This window comes from Grammomys surdaster, unplaced genomic scaffold, assembly GCF_004785775.1.
Source record: "Grammomys surdaster isolate TR1022 unplaced genomic scaffold, NIH_TR_1.0 67, whole genome shotgun sequence".
NCBI lineage: Eukaryota > Metazoa > Chordata > Mammalia > Rodentia > Muridae > Grammomys > Grammomys surdaster.
In genome coordinates, this window is record NW_021604569.1 from 13,009,630 (window position 1) to 13,023,101 (window position 13,472).

General features: G+C 39.0%; 1 pseudogene; it reads left to right on the forward strand.

Annotated features, from left to right (window-relative positions):
- The first annotated feature begins 2,848 nt into the window (after nt 1-2,848).
- Nucleotides 2,849-9,465, forward strand: LOC114629953 (annotated as a pseudogene).
- The last annotated feature ends 4,007 nt before the right edge of the window (nt 9,466-13,472 follow it).

Consider the following 13,472-nt stretch of genomic DNA (forward strand, 5'->3'; position numbering starts at 1 on the left):
GTTTTCCATTATTGGAGGATCATATGGAGAACTGTCCTGGTTGGTTTTTGCCAGCTTTACACAAACCTAGATATATCTGGGAAGAGGGACCCACAGTTGAGACTAGTCCTAAACAGCCCATGTAATTGGCCTATTGGTAAGCCCGTGGGACATTTTCTTAAATAATGATTGATGGGGAGAGCCCAGCTGATTGTGAGTGTTGCCACCCCTATGAAGGGCCTAGGGTACATAAGATGTTGAACAAGCCATGTGGATCAAGCTTGTAAGCAGCATTCCTCCATGGCTTCTGCTTCATTTCCTGTCTTGGTATTGTTGCCCTGCTTGAGTTCCTGCCTTGACTTCTCCCAGAGATGGGCTATTACTTGGAAGTGGAAGATGAAATAGACCCCTTCTCTCCCATTGTTTTCAGGCATGGTGTAAGCACAGCAATAGAAACCTTAGCTAAGACAAGGACTATGGGTATCTTTGTTAAGAAATTTCCAGTTTGTCCTCCAAAATGACTGTATCATTTCTGTTCCTACAAGCAGTTGTAGTGAGCTCCTTTAACCTTGGATCCTTGTTGAAACTGTCTTGTTGATGCTGTCTATTTTTCCTTTCATTTTGTTTTGTTTTTGTCCTATTGCTGGGTATATACTCGACAGAATTCCAAAGAAATGTCTGTACTTTCATGCTTATACAGCCGTTCTTATGGCAGCAAAGATATGGAGTCAACCAAAGTATTTACCAACAGAAGAATGGATGTAAAATATGATATGAAATTGCAATATAATAATATTCATTCATAAAAAGAATAAAATTCTGTCACTTGTGAAAACAGTGAAAACTGCGGAGTGTGGCAAGTTTAGTACAATTTCTCATGTGGAATTTAGTAAAGTTGATCTCACTGAAGCTAGTAAACTGGTTACTGGAAGAGAAAAAATACAATGTTGTCAAAGTATATGATGTTAGGTAGGAGTAATTTCTAAAATGTGACTTAGGATAGGTTGTAGCTCAATGTTAGACTAATTATCTAGCATGCACATAGCTCTGGGTTCAACCCCTAACACCACAACTAAGCAAGCATGTAAGCAGTAACAACAATCACATAAATATGGGGAGAAATGAGAAATAGATACAGGAAAACCTCTCCACCAAGTAAGAGGTAGTAGGCAACCCACAGACCAGAAACAAGATATCATTTCAAAAGTCTTGTATCACTGGCTTCTCAGCCTGAAACCACCTGTTAAACTCAGAATAAGTGTGTGGATCATTGAAACCTGGGCAGAAGAATACTACCAGAACTGCCTAAAAGAAACCGAGAGAGAGCCACATGGTATTCACTGGGCTGAAAACCTCATGAGAACCAACCAGGGTTTACACAGGGAATTGTCACACAGATACAAAGCAATGGGGACACAGGATCCTAGGAAGGACTACACAGGTAGTGGCAGCATTCACAACTGGAGCCCTCAGAGAACACTCAGTCTCTGGAAAAGGACAGGATGGCTGGCTTAGCAGGGAAGAAGTGTCAGGGTAATCTGGGTTCCTAGGAGGGAGGGCAACCTAATTTGGATAATTCTTTACAGTATGCTAGAAGTTTGTCTCCTATATTTAGCTGTCCTGTTTTAGTGGTTTTAAAAATAATATTTGTTTTACTTGGTTCTGCTTCTCCTGAATTCTTATGGATTAATTCTGTGTTTCTTTTCTGTGTTTTTATTTATCACAGGAGAGTGATTAATATATGAATCACTCTCCTGCTTTATCACTTTGCAGTATTTAATCCTGGGCTTGAATATTTAATACCTTTTTGTTTTGAGATAGTTTCATATAACCCAGGCTGTCCTTCAACTCTCTATGTAGCTAAGGGTGACCTGGAACATCTACACATCTATTCTCAAGTGCTAGGATTATAGATGTGTATTTATACTGAAACAAGCATGAAAAAATATAAGAATGTTATACTACAGTAGCGACATTAACCCCTCTTATATCCAAAGGCCAAGTTATGCCAGGATGACAGTTGTCATGTCCCAATATGTGGTTGCAAGCTATGAGTTAAAAAGAGAAACTCTAATTGCTTATTTTGGATATAAAAGAACAACTCCTTCTAATAGCAAAGACCTAATGTTTCAAAGTGATGCTTCATGGTACTCGACAAACCTGCTGTGTCTCTTTTAGTGAATGGAATAAAGTTTTTATAGGTCCTTCAAATACTAATGGTAGAATTACAGTTTGTGCTCCATATGAAAGCGAAGTATTGTAGTCTGTTTCCCAGTACTTGACTGATGTCGCACATGAAATGAAGCAAAAACTCTTCAAAGCCCTAAGGTTGGTTCTTAGCCTAATGAAGGAGCCAGTCAAGATTATCCGAGGAACAAATATTAACTCAGAAATGCCAAATGTATTGCACTCGGAGACTGTTAGTACCCTCAGTACATCTAATTCCTCACAGGGGACGAGACACTGCTAGGTAGACGGTCTTAATTCCCGCGATAGTTTTCTTTCTGCTGATAGACAGCAGAAAGTCATTTTTCAGGCATGGAGACTATTATTAGGTCGTTTATACTATGGTGCTTGTTTCATTTTTTGATCAGTGACATTATTTTCATAGGCAGCGGGGAGACTCAAGAGATGTAACGCAGACACTCGTTAACTAGCGACCATTTCGTGGATTTACGCTGAGGCTGCTGGAGAGGCTGCGCCCGAGACCGGGAGGTGGATATCGGGAACCAAGGTCTGGGGCGCGCCGGTTCGGCTGGACAGACCAGAGTCGCCCTGGTCCGGCCCTGCTCCGGAAGCCGGGAGAAACACACGTAGCACTGAGCCGGCGTAGTGACGTCTCTGTCTGAAGAGCCAATTGAAAGGAGGAATGGGCGGGCTGTGGCTAGCCGGCTTCCGGTTCCGTTGGGCTCAATTTTTCTCCTAAGCTACGTGTCTCTACCCTCTCAAACCGCCATCCCGTAAGTAAGGATTTTCTCGTGGGCGATGGGTAGCGGGGAGCTGGTCTAAGGTCCAGGGCACGGAGGGGCCGCGCGATGGGAGGGTAGGGACACGGAGGGACCAGGGGACGAGAAGAAACTGGAGGTGCGGGCGTCTGGCGGGACGACTGGGGCCGGGAACTAAGGGGACTAAGCGGGTCTAGGGGCATGGGGAGCGAAGGAACCCCCGGGGAAGGGGGCGGGGAAGGGGGCGGCGAAGGGGCCACGGGCTGAGCGGGCTCGGGTCACGAGGGTGTCTTTGACAAGCCTGGAGGCCAGGAGCTGAGACCAAGAAGTTACCGAACTGTGGATAAGTGCGCTGAGCCCGGTCACTGATGGACAGGTGGACTGAGAGCCATTCATCCATGAACAGGACCAAATCCAGGCACAGGTTCTACCTACGTGGCCTCAGATGGAATTATCCAGTCAAGACCTCCCTAGAGGAGGGTTCAGGAACTCAGAGCTTAGCGTCCGGATTTAGGGTTCAGCCTTCTCGCTGAATATGCTCAAGACTCTGCGTCTAGAAGTTTTAGTGGACAAGTGCTGTCCTTTAACATCGAGTGCAGTGGTTGCTCTAGTGTGGTTGTTAGGGCTATTGGATTTGAAGAACAGCTAAGTGAAGCACCGAGAAAACAGGCATCCCTCTGCCTTTTGTATCAGGCTGTGGATAGATTTCTTAGTGTGTACCTTAAGTGTTTCAGCTGTTTGTCCACTGCTCACAACTTAGATAAGAAAACTGGGGCCTAGCAGGGCTTACCTTTTCTAGCTAGGGAGTGGAATCATCTGACTTCTAAGGCCTGGAAGTGAAGTACAAATACTGTGGCTCCATTACCAGTGGCTCTCAGAGTTGTTGTATAATTGAAAAGCATTCTTGTTAATTAATAGAGTTTCAAAGGAACCTCAAAATGTTCTAACCTAAACATTTAGCTGGAGGCTTTGCAGATTCTGAATCTTGATAATTTTTATTGTTTGGAACATAACACCTGACTGTCCATCCCAAGAAATGTACTTTTACTTAAGTACATTATATGAACATGACTTCTAGCAACTTGATTGAAATGCATTCACCTTTACCTCCATTTTAGGCTCTTGCTACACCATAGTTGGAACTTGTTGTAGTACATTCTAAGTTTTTCAGTAGTTTGAACTTTAGAAAGTAGTTACTAAGCCTAAACATTTTTTGGTTTCTTAGCAGGAATAGTTAGGTGAATGTAGTTGATAGGAAAGGGGTCTATTGTTGCTTAATCTTGTCATGAGAGACTCCTTTAATCAGTGTATGATCGTTTGCCAGTGAGGATAACAGCACTGGTAAGATCTGTGCTTGCTTGTTTGTAGCCATATGCTTTCCTTTATGAATTGAATTCAGGACTGTGCTACTTACCCCTGTGTATAACTCAGCAAGCCCTAGGATGTGAGTGAATACTACTGAGTATGTTGTTTTCGTTTTTATTTTTTAAACAGACAAACATGGATCAGGTAATGCAGTTTGTCGAGCCAAGTCGGCAGTTTGTAAAGGACTCGATTCGGCTGGTTAAAAGATGCACCAAGCCCGACAGAAAAGGTAATGCTGTCTTGACCATGAGAATGAGAGAAACACTAAATCTTGGCATGTTTCGTTTAGCGTCTTCTGATTAGTCTTTGCGGGGGTGGACGTCAGCTCAGTGATCGAGTGCCTGCTTAGCACACGGTTAGAAGGAGTATAGATGTCACTACCACAGCCTGTCTTTCTTTACGTCCTTCTTAGCAAGACTGTTTAAAGTTTTGCTTTATGATATGAGATTATTCAGGCCTTATCAGACACATCATCTTTAAGTTATAGCTTAGTGTCTTCCATATTACCAGTGTGTAGAAAACTTTGGCAACTTCCCTGCTCAGCCATCTAGTCTATAAAAACTTTAACATGAAATTAATGGAATGGTTATTACAATCTAGAAAGTTACTTTACTTTCTTATGTCATAGCTTAATAGGTGTGCTAGAATTTGCCTACTTTAATTTATGAATTGATTGAGTTAGAATTTAAGGCAGTTGATTATAATAGAGTAACATATTGTCTTAGGGTTAGTATCGCTACAATGAGACGCCATGACCAAAGGTTATCTGGGGAGGAAAGGATTTATTTGGGTTATGTATCTTGAATCATAGTCCACTAAGGAAGCCAAGGGAGGAACTGAAGCGGGACAGGAACCAACAGGCAGGAGCTGATTGCTGCTTCTTTGCTATCCCTCATGGCTTATTCAGCCTGCTTTCTTACAGAACCCAGGGCCACTAGTCCTGGAGTGTGCCCCATCTAACAATGGCCTGGATCCCCCCGTCATCAATCACTAATTGAGAAAATGCCCTACAGGCCTGCCTGTCTATAGCTGGATCTTAGAGAGGCATTTCTCAATGGTCTCTCTTCTCTCAAATTCCTAGCTTGTGTCAAGTTGATATAAAACTAACTAGCACACATTTAATATGTAAATAAAATAATAGATACTGGTTCTTATTCTCATGAAGCTGGGGGCGTCTGTCAGGGAAGGCCATCCAATCATTACAGTACACATTTTGATAACCTGCCTTGGTGGAGGTGTAAAGGAAGATAATGAGGAGATAGTGCATACCAGGAGAGCTAGGTGAGGTGGTCAGAGAATGTGTCCTTAGGACCGAGAAGCGGACTGAAGTACACCTGAGTTAAAATCTCTTTGTAAAACTGCTCCCCGTAATGTGAATTTTCAGTCCTTTCCTTTTACTTCACTGTGGTATTAAGGACAATTAATTGCCTATAATATTCCCAAAAGCTATAGTTTTACTTTTATAATCAGTGTTACAGTTTAAAAAGTGTTCTACTACAAAACACTACTTAGGTTGACCTCAATCCTTTGTTTCTTTTGCTTTTTGTATTTTTGTCACTGAGAATAATAAATACTTTTGGTGTTTATTGATGAGCTCAGGAGCATAGCATTTTCATTTCTGTTCCCTTTACGTATCAACAAAGTATGGGATTTAAAAGCCTGTAAATCAACATATTGTTAGAACTCCAACTTTCTTTGATTTTAAAATGATGTGTCTACTAATCTGTATGCTGGTATTTTTATTAATATTACTGATAGCTCTTCTTCATACTTTCTGTGACTGACAATAGCTAATTACAGACTTTGTGTTTTAAATTCAGAATTCCAGAAGATCGCCATGGCCACAGCGATAGGATTTGCTATCATGGGCTTCATTGGCTTCTTTGTGAAACTGATCCATATCCCTATTAACAACATTATTGTGTAAGTCACCTTATAAAATAGACTATCTCACATTCCATAGCTTTATTCGTAACATTGTGTAAATCACTATAAAATAGACTTATAGCATTCTATATCTTTATTAATAACATTATTGTGTAAATCACTTTATAAAATAGACATAGCATTCAAGTGACTGCAAATGAGACCATTTTATTAATGTACAGACATGACCCAAGATATTTTAGTGAGGTTGCACTGCTGTTGTATATTTATTAATACCTTTAAAAGGCTTCTGTATCTAATACCATCTTTATAGCAACCATGTAAGCTTTTTATTCTTAAAATAAGTTAAAACCACAGTATATCACCGTCAACTACTCAGTGACAGACCAGATTCATAACACGTCCTGTCCTTGTATCTTGTTGATCCTTGTAAGGTGCAAAGAACCCATGATTCATCTGAATATCACTATTTTGGTAGAAATCTGACAAAGCAGATTGACTACATCTTTTTTTGTTGTTGTTTAGTAACCAACAAAGCCTTGGGTAATTTAATTAACCGTTGTGTTAGAGGACAGTGGTTCCTACTTGGATTATGTTATAGATTAACGACTTTAGAAGTGAGCTCCCTAGAGTGGATGCTGGGAGCTGAACCCCTGACCTCGGCAAGAGGATGCTCCTAACAACTGAGCCAGCTCTCTAGTTTCTTCTGTAGTGTGTGATTTTGTAGTCATGTGTCAGTCTCCTCTCCCATTTTGAACTAATAATACTGACTTTATGGGTGGTAAAGTTCAAATCTACTTAGAAAATTCCTTAATTAGTAGTCTCTTGAGTATTAGATAATTTAATACTGGTAGAGTTGTTCTTTTCATAGCATGTGGCTAAATCCATATTATTATAGATGTGTTTAAACAAAAGTAACACACAGTGATATTTCTGAATAATAAAGGGTTGTAGAGTTAATATGGGCATGCTTGGTATGTGCCTAAGATTCTCTGGCTTTTGGATAGAGAGTCAGGAGTAGGAAGATTGCTGCAAGTGCAAGGTCAGCAGGAGACCATCCATAAAAACAAACTGAAGGACAGGAAAGCTGATGAACCGGTCATGACGTCTTTTCTGTCTTTTGAGAACCCTCATTGGGTTACTAATGAGAAGTGCCAGCTTTGGAATTGTAGAGGCTTGGAGAGATTTCTGAAGGAGAAACCTGAATCTGACCAGTTGCCTTCCCAGTGGGAAAGAAGTGCAGTAGCTCTTCAAGTTGGCGTTTGGTCTTCTCCTGTCTCAAAGCACAACCTCAGCCAGGCAGCAGCATTTTTATAAAGGTTTCCAATGACAGAGTTTGTTTTCTGTGATGCTATCCTTAACTTTGCCCTCCAGAACAACAAAAAGTCTGGGGTTTCTTTTCTGTTTTTTTTTTCCTTCTTTCCTTTTCTTTTTCGTTCTTTCTTTTTTTTTGTTTTGGGGGGGGGGGACGTAGTATTTTTCACCCAAGCATTCACTTACTTAGCGGATATTTTTTTATCTTTCTTCACAGACTTCAGTGTACTTGGGTTTTACCTTGATGTGTGTGTCTGCCACCTTAAGATTGTGACTTTGGAGGCAGGCCTGTTACTTATCTTCCTGTATACTTTGTGTTTTTCTGTTTTTGCTACCCAATCCCCAAAATGTTTTATTTCTAAACTATACTTACTTCAAAATAAACATTTTTCACTACAGGCAGTCAAATTCTAATAATATAAAATAATGATTTTTTTTTCTTTTTGACACTGACTATTCTGTTTTATAAGAAAACCAACTAGTAAATACTGTATATCAGGTGTTCTGCTGTAGTCTTCGGGCTACTATAACAGTGCCCAAGACTAATTTAGAGATAATACAAATGTATTTTTCATTGCTTTAAAAACTGAAATGCAAATTCATGTAGTGCGTTCCCTATCTGGTGAGGTTCTGATCTTGATACACGTACACACACACACACATGCACACACAGAAAGAGAGAGATAGAGAAAGAGAGAGATTGAGAGTGATTGGTACTTATCTTGGTGTTTAGAACACTAGATAAATATTGGTTGAATGAACTAAATGACTTGAATTCTTTATCCTCTCTAATACAGATGTAGATGATGATACTAGCCTGCCTTTGCTCAGACCTTATCCTGTTAATGTTGAATGTGAATCAACTCATTTAATCCTCAGGTAGAAACTGAGCTACAGAGAGACTGAATAACCTGCATGGATCACGGTGCTAGAGCAACATGGGAAACATGTTTGATGCTAGCTACTTGGAAAAGGTTTCCTGTAGTTAAAACCCTATTTTTGTTGTTTTACAGTTTATCTACCATTTAATACTAATTTTTTTTTCCAAAGTTGAAGCCAAATAAAACAGGATTTTGTTGGTTGTGGGGCTACAGAAAACATGTTTTCCATGTCACAGCACAGTAACCGTAGAACTGTAAGACATTTTTTTAGGTGCTTGGAATAATGTAAATCAGAGAGGATGGAAAGAGAAATAGATCCACAAACATCTCACTAGACTGACTTAAAATCCCATTTTTTTTCCTCATGATTTTTTTGGGGGTGATTTTTTTCTTTTTGGTTTTGTTTTACAATTGTCAAAACTAATGTACACGGTGCTGTAATTCCAAGAGCCATATAGTACTATGCTTTTAAATGTAGGCGGTCTTCTGTGGAGATGTTTTGTTTTCATTGTGCTTAAACCAGGTTTGTGGGTCTTTCTGATGGTCTCCTGGCTGAGGAGAGTGGTGTCATCTTTTTCTCTTCTTTAAACTGGTTTGTTACTTGCAAGTCATGTAAAATCGAAAACTTCATGTGTAATTAATCTATTTTGTTATGTTTAGAAAGCCATGTCAGACTGTTTCAAAATGACATTTCTTAAAGGTGCATGATGAGTGTTAAACTAACCTGCCCAAGAAGCCACCCATCATTAAGGGCCTTTTAACTTCAGATTTTAATTTAGTGTTATTCTTTTATACTGTCTTGGGATAAAGTTAGATGTTCTCTTGAAAATGAGTTTGATTTTATAAAATCACAGCATGTTGCATTTCAAATGATATGCTTAAAAGTGACAGTCTTTCTTTCTCTTTCAGGGGTGGCTGAGTCCTTTCTCATCATGGGACGAGTGAACCAATCAGGGGGTGACAAGCTCATGAAGTAAAACGTTGCCTGGATGCTTTGTGTTTTTTGTTTCTTTCCATCTTCCTATGAGGTTTTTTATTTCTAAATTAAAATAATTTCAAAATAAACACTTTTTCCATAACAGACATTTATCAAATTTTAGTAAAAGATGGTACTAGATTTTTTTTGTATTCCCTTGAGGTTTTGGTTTGAAGGAAAAAATTAAGATAATTGCTTTAAATTGTAACTTCAGATGCTTTTCTGCCTTACACTGTTTGTTATAACAAAATACCCGAAGCTGAGTAATTTGTAGGGATAGGATTACTTTTTCACATCCTGAGGGCCATGAAATCCATGTGTAGCAGTGCCAGCAGGTTCAGAGCATGCCAAGAACATGGTCTCAGTGCTTTAAAGAATGGCCTAGGATGCTTCCTATGGCTTAAGGTCAAGAAGCTGTGTGACGAGGCTCCGAGAATGACTATAATCCCACTGACAGGGAGGACCCTGTGTGACAGATCACCTGAATACCTAATCTCACAATCCAATGGACTGGAGATTAAATATCCCTGGAACTTTAGAACGACACATTAAAATCATAGATATAATTTTCTGACAGATGGTTTGCTGTGGTAGAAGCAGTGGGTAAAGGATGGAAAAGATAGTGAAACCATTACTTTTGAGGTAGGATAGTAATTTTGTCCACATTGCACTTAAATTATAGACAGGTAATGCAGACGTTTGTGTGATACTTGAAACAACTTCCTGAAAATCATGATTAAAGTCTGGAAGTGAAGTTCTATTATACTGGGGACTAAGCTTCTAACATGTTTTCTGGGGATATATTCAAGCTATAGGAAGTAACCCAATTTTTCCCCTTTCTGATCCTTCTTTTTTTTTTTAATCATTGTGATTATAACTGATAGTCTGATTTTGAAGTGTTTCCAGTATTTGGATCATGAATGAAGCGTCATCCTTGGAAATGAAAATGCAACAAATCTTTGGCTATCCCTAAACTTGAGGATACCATAAAACTACATGTTTCAAATAGTTCCTCAGAGGCTAAAAATGTGTGGCTACAAATGTATATTTATCAGTATATCTGTGTATGTTTACATAATATATATAATGTAAACATACATGTATGTAAGCATACTTGAGGGTTTATACATGTTAAACACGTGTTGCCTTAGACAATTTTTAAGGCAACTTGTCAAGTGGTCTTTTTCATGGTAGCATTTATACTTTGATGTCATTCCCTCCTTCACTGTCCTGCCCTCTTGTCTGTTTCCCTCTACCCCAAACCCTCCATTCCCATACTGCTTTCATGTTTTCTTTTACCCTCTCCTTAATCCTCCTCTAAAAGTCCTTACTCTCTCACAGTCCCCTTTAAAGTTTTGTGGTTTACATGCATACACAAATTAAAATATTCATCCGAATATGAAAAAAATGTGATTTTTTACCTTCTTAGTTTAGCTTATTTTACTTAATATCTTTATATAATTGGTCTTCGCAAGACACTTGGGAAGCTGGTTGACCTTCTATTGTTTTTCTGCTTATTTACGTATTTTGATATATTTTTTACCATCTTGCCTAAATATTTTATTTTTACTATCTGCAGAAAAGTAGAAGGTAGGCATTTTGACTGATTTACCACTTTATCCCAAATGTTGAGAGTGGTGTGTGCACATAGAAGACACCTAATAAACATTTTTTAATGGAATGAAATAGAAGTTTAGTCATTCCTTATAACTGTATTAATTAATCAATAAATCTATCTGTCCATTCATCCAAAGGGGTTTATTAGAATGATTTACAAATTGTAGTTCAGCTACTCCAACAATAGAGGGAAGGTCCAAGCATCCAGTAATTTTTCAGTCCTCAAGGCTGATTCTTAGCTGGTCTGCAATATCTGCTGGAATTCAGAAGATGTTAGCTCTGATGCGCATAAAGGGCTGGAGTTGCTAGTGAGGCAAAAGCAATCAGACAAAGAGCAAAAACTTCCTTCTTCCAATCAGAAGGTGTGGCCCAGATTAAAGGTTGTTTTTCTTAGCTCAAAAGATCTGGATTAAAGATGTGAATTTAGAAGTAGACCTTCCCACTTCAAGTCAAGCAAAAATCGCCCACATTTGTGCCCCATTAGTTTTACTATTTCCAGATATAGTCAAATTGGCAACCAAGAATCGATATCACATATACCATGAAATGTGATACTTTAGGTCTGTTTCAGTATCAGAAAGTAAATCTTCATTCTCTCTGGTCCTGAGTGGTCTCTAAGGACTTGTCCTTTCATGACCTTCATGCATGGACTGCCTTGCCACACATTGCTTGCCTTCACAGCTCTCCTTAAACATGAAGAAAGACTTTCACAACTCCTTCGTTTATCCTTCGACACTCCCAGGTTCTGCCTTCTGCTTGGATGGGAGCCTGAGCCCACTGAGTCACATTTGCAGCAGCTTTAATTTGTTGTTTTTTTGGGAAGGGAAAATTCTTAAGCTTTTTTCATCCACAGATTGGAAGCTCAGCTGGGTGGAGGCTTGCCCTAAGGATACTCCCCTCCCCACATCCTTTTTTCCCACTACTGATTCAGCTTCCCGCTTTTACTCAATTCAGCAAGATCCCTGGCTCCATCATTAAATTTCCCAGTGTTCCTTTTCTCCTTGAACTACTTTTTGTATTTTATCATTTGCTCGTTTTCACCATAGATAAACCTGCAAAAGAGAGACTGCTAATAACCACAGGGTAGATTCAAAATAAAGTTTATAATCTTCACCAAAGAAATCTCTTCATGACTTTTCGAATTCCTAATCCTTCCCAAACAGCTCTACAAACTGAGGACCAAGTATTTAAACAAAACCTATGTGGGTCATGTTCATTCAAACAGGTGTGTGTGTGTGTGTGTGTGTGTGTGTGTGTGTGTGTGTGAATTTTGCTTATTGCTCCTTTGCTGAAATTGTTTATTGACTATAAAAATTTTCTTGAAGAATCTGTAAGATTTTTTTTCTATTTAGTATCATGCCCTTAATAGATGGGTATCATTGGACATCTTCTCTTTCTGTTTTTATCACTAAATTTTTTTTCTTACTGCTCTGGTTAAGGTTTCAATGATTTTATTGAAGTAGATACAATAAATTGAATATGCTTCTTTTGTTCCAAATTTTAGAAGAAATATTCTCTCCCCATTTAGAAGAATGTTGGCTTAGGTTTGTCCTATGTAGCCTGTGTTATGCTGAGATAGGCTTCTTATGTAGGTACCTTAGGCCTTTTCTGTATCTAGTGATAGGATTCTGTGCCTTCTATCCTTGAGTCAGTCTATTGATGTGATACATTAGATTTATGAGTTTATGTACATGTAACAGACATTGGTTTTGAGATAAGGTTTCTTATTATAGGGGTTTGAATAAGAATGGCTCCTACAGGCTCATATATTTGAATGCATAATCACCGGGGAATAACATTAAGGATTAGAAGAATTGGCCTTGTGGGATGAAGTATGTCACTGTGGATGGGCTTGGAAGTTTCAAAAAGTTCACAGCAGGCCCAGCATGGATCTTTCTCTGTGCCTGTGGATCAGAATATAAAACTCTCAACTACTTCTCCAGCACCATGTGTGCCTGTATGCTCCATGTTTCCCATCATGATGATAATGGACTACTAAAACTAAGTCAGTCTGCAGTTAAATGCTTTCTCTTGTAAGAGTTGCCTTGGTCATAGAGTCTCTTCACAGCAAGAGAACAGTGACTAAGATAATTATGTAGCTTTGATTGTCCTGGAACTCACTGTGTGGACCAGGCTGGCCTAGAACTCAAAAAGATCCACCTGCCTCTGCTGGAATTAAAGGTGTGAGCACCATGCCTAGCCATGCAGTCCTTCTTGTCTCTGTTTGTTAACCACTTTTATTATTCTGAATTAATGTTTTTGATAATGTGGTGATTCTTAATTCAGCTTGCTAGTTTTTTAATTGAGAAGTTTTGTATCTTTGTTCATCAGGGAGATTTGCCTATAATTTTTGTTGTTTTTATCTGGTTTTAGTATCAGAGTGTACTATTATGAAATAAATCTTAGTATTCTTTCCTTTCTATTCCCTGGAGTAGTTTGGGGAGCATTGGTATTTTGTCATCCTTTACGTTCTGGTAGCATTCATCAATGGATCTCTGACCTGGGGCT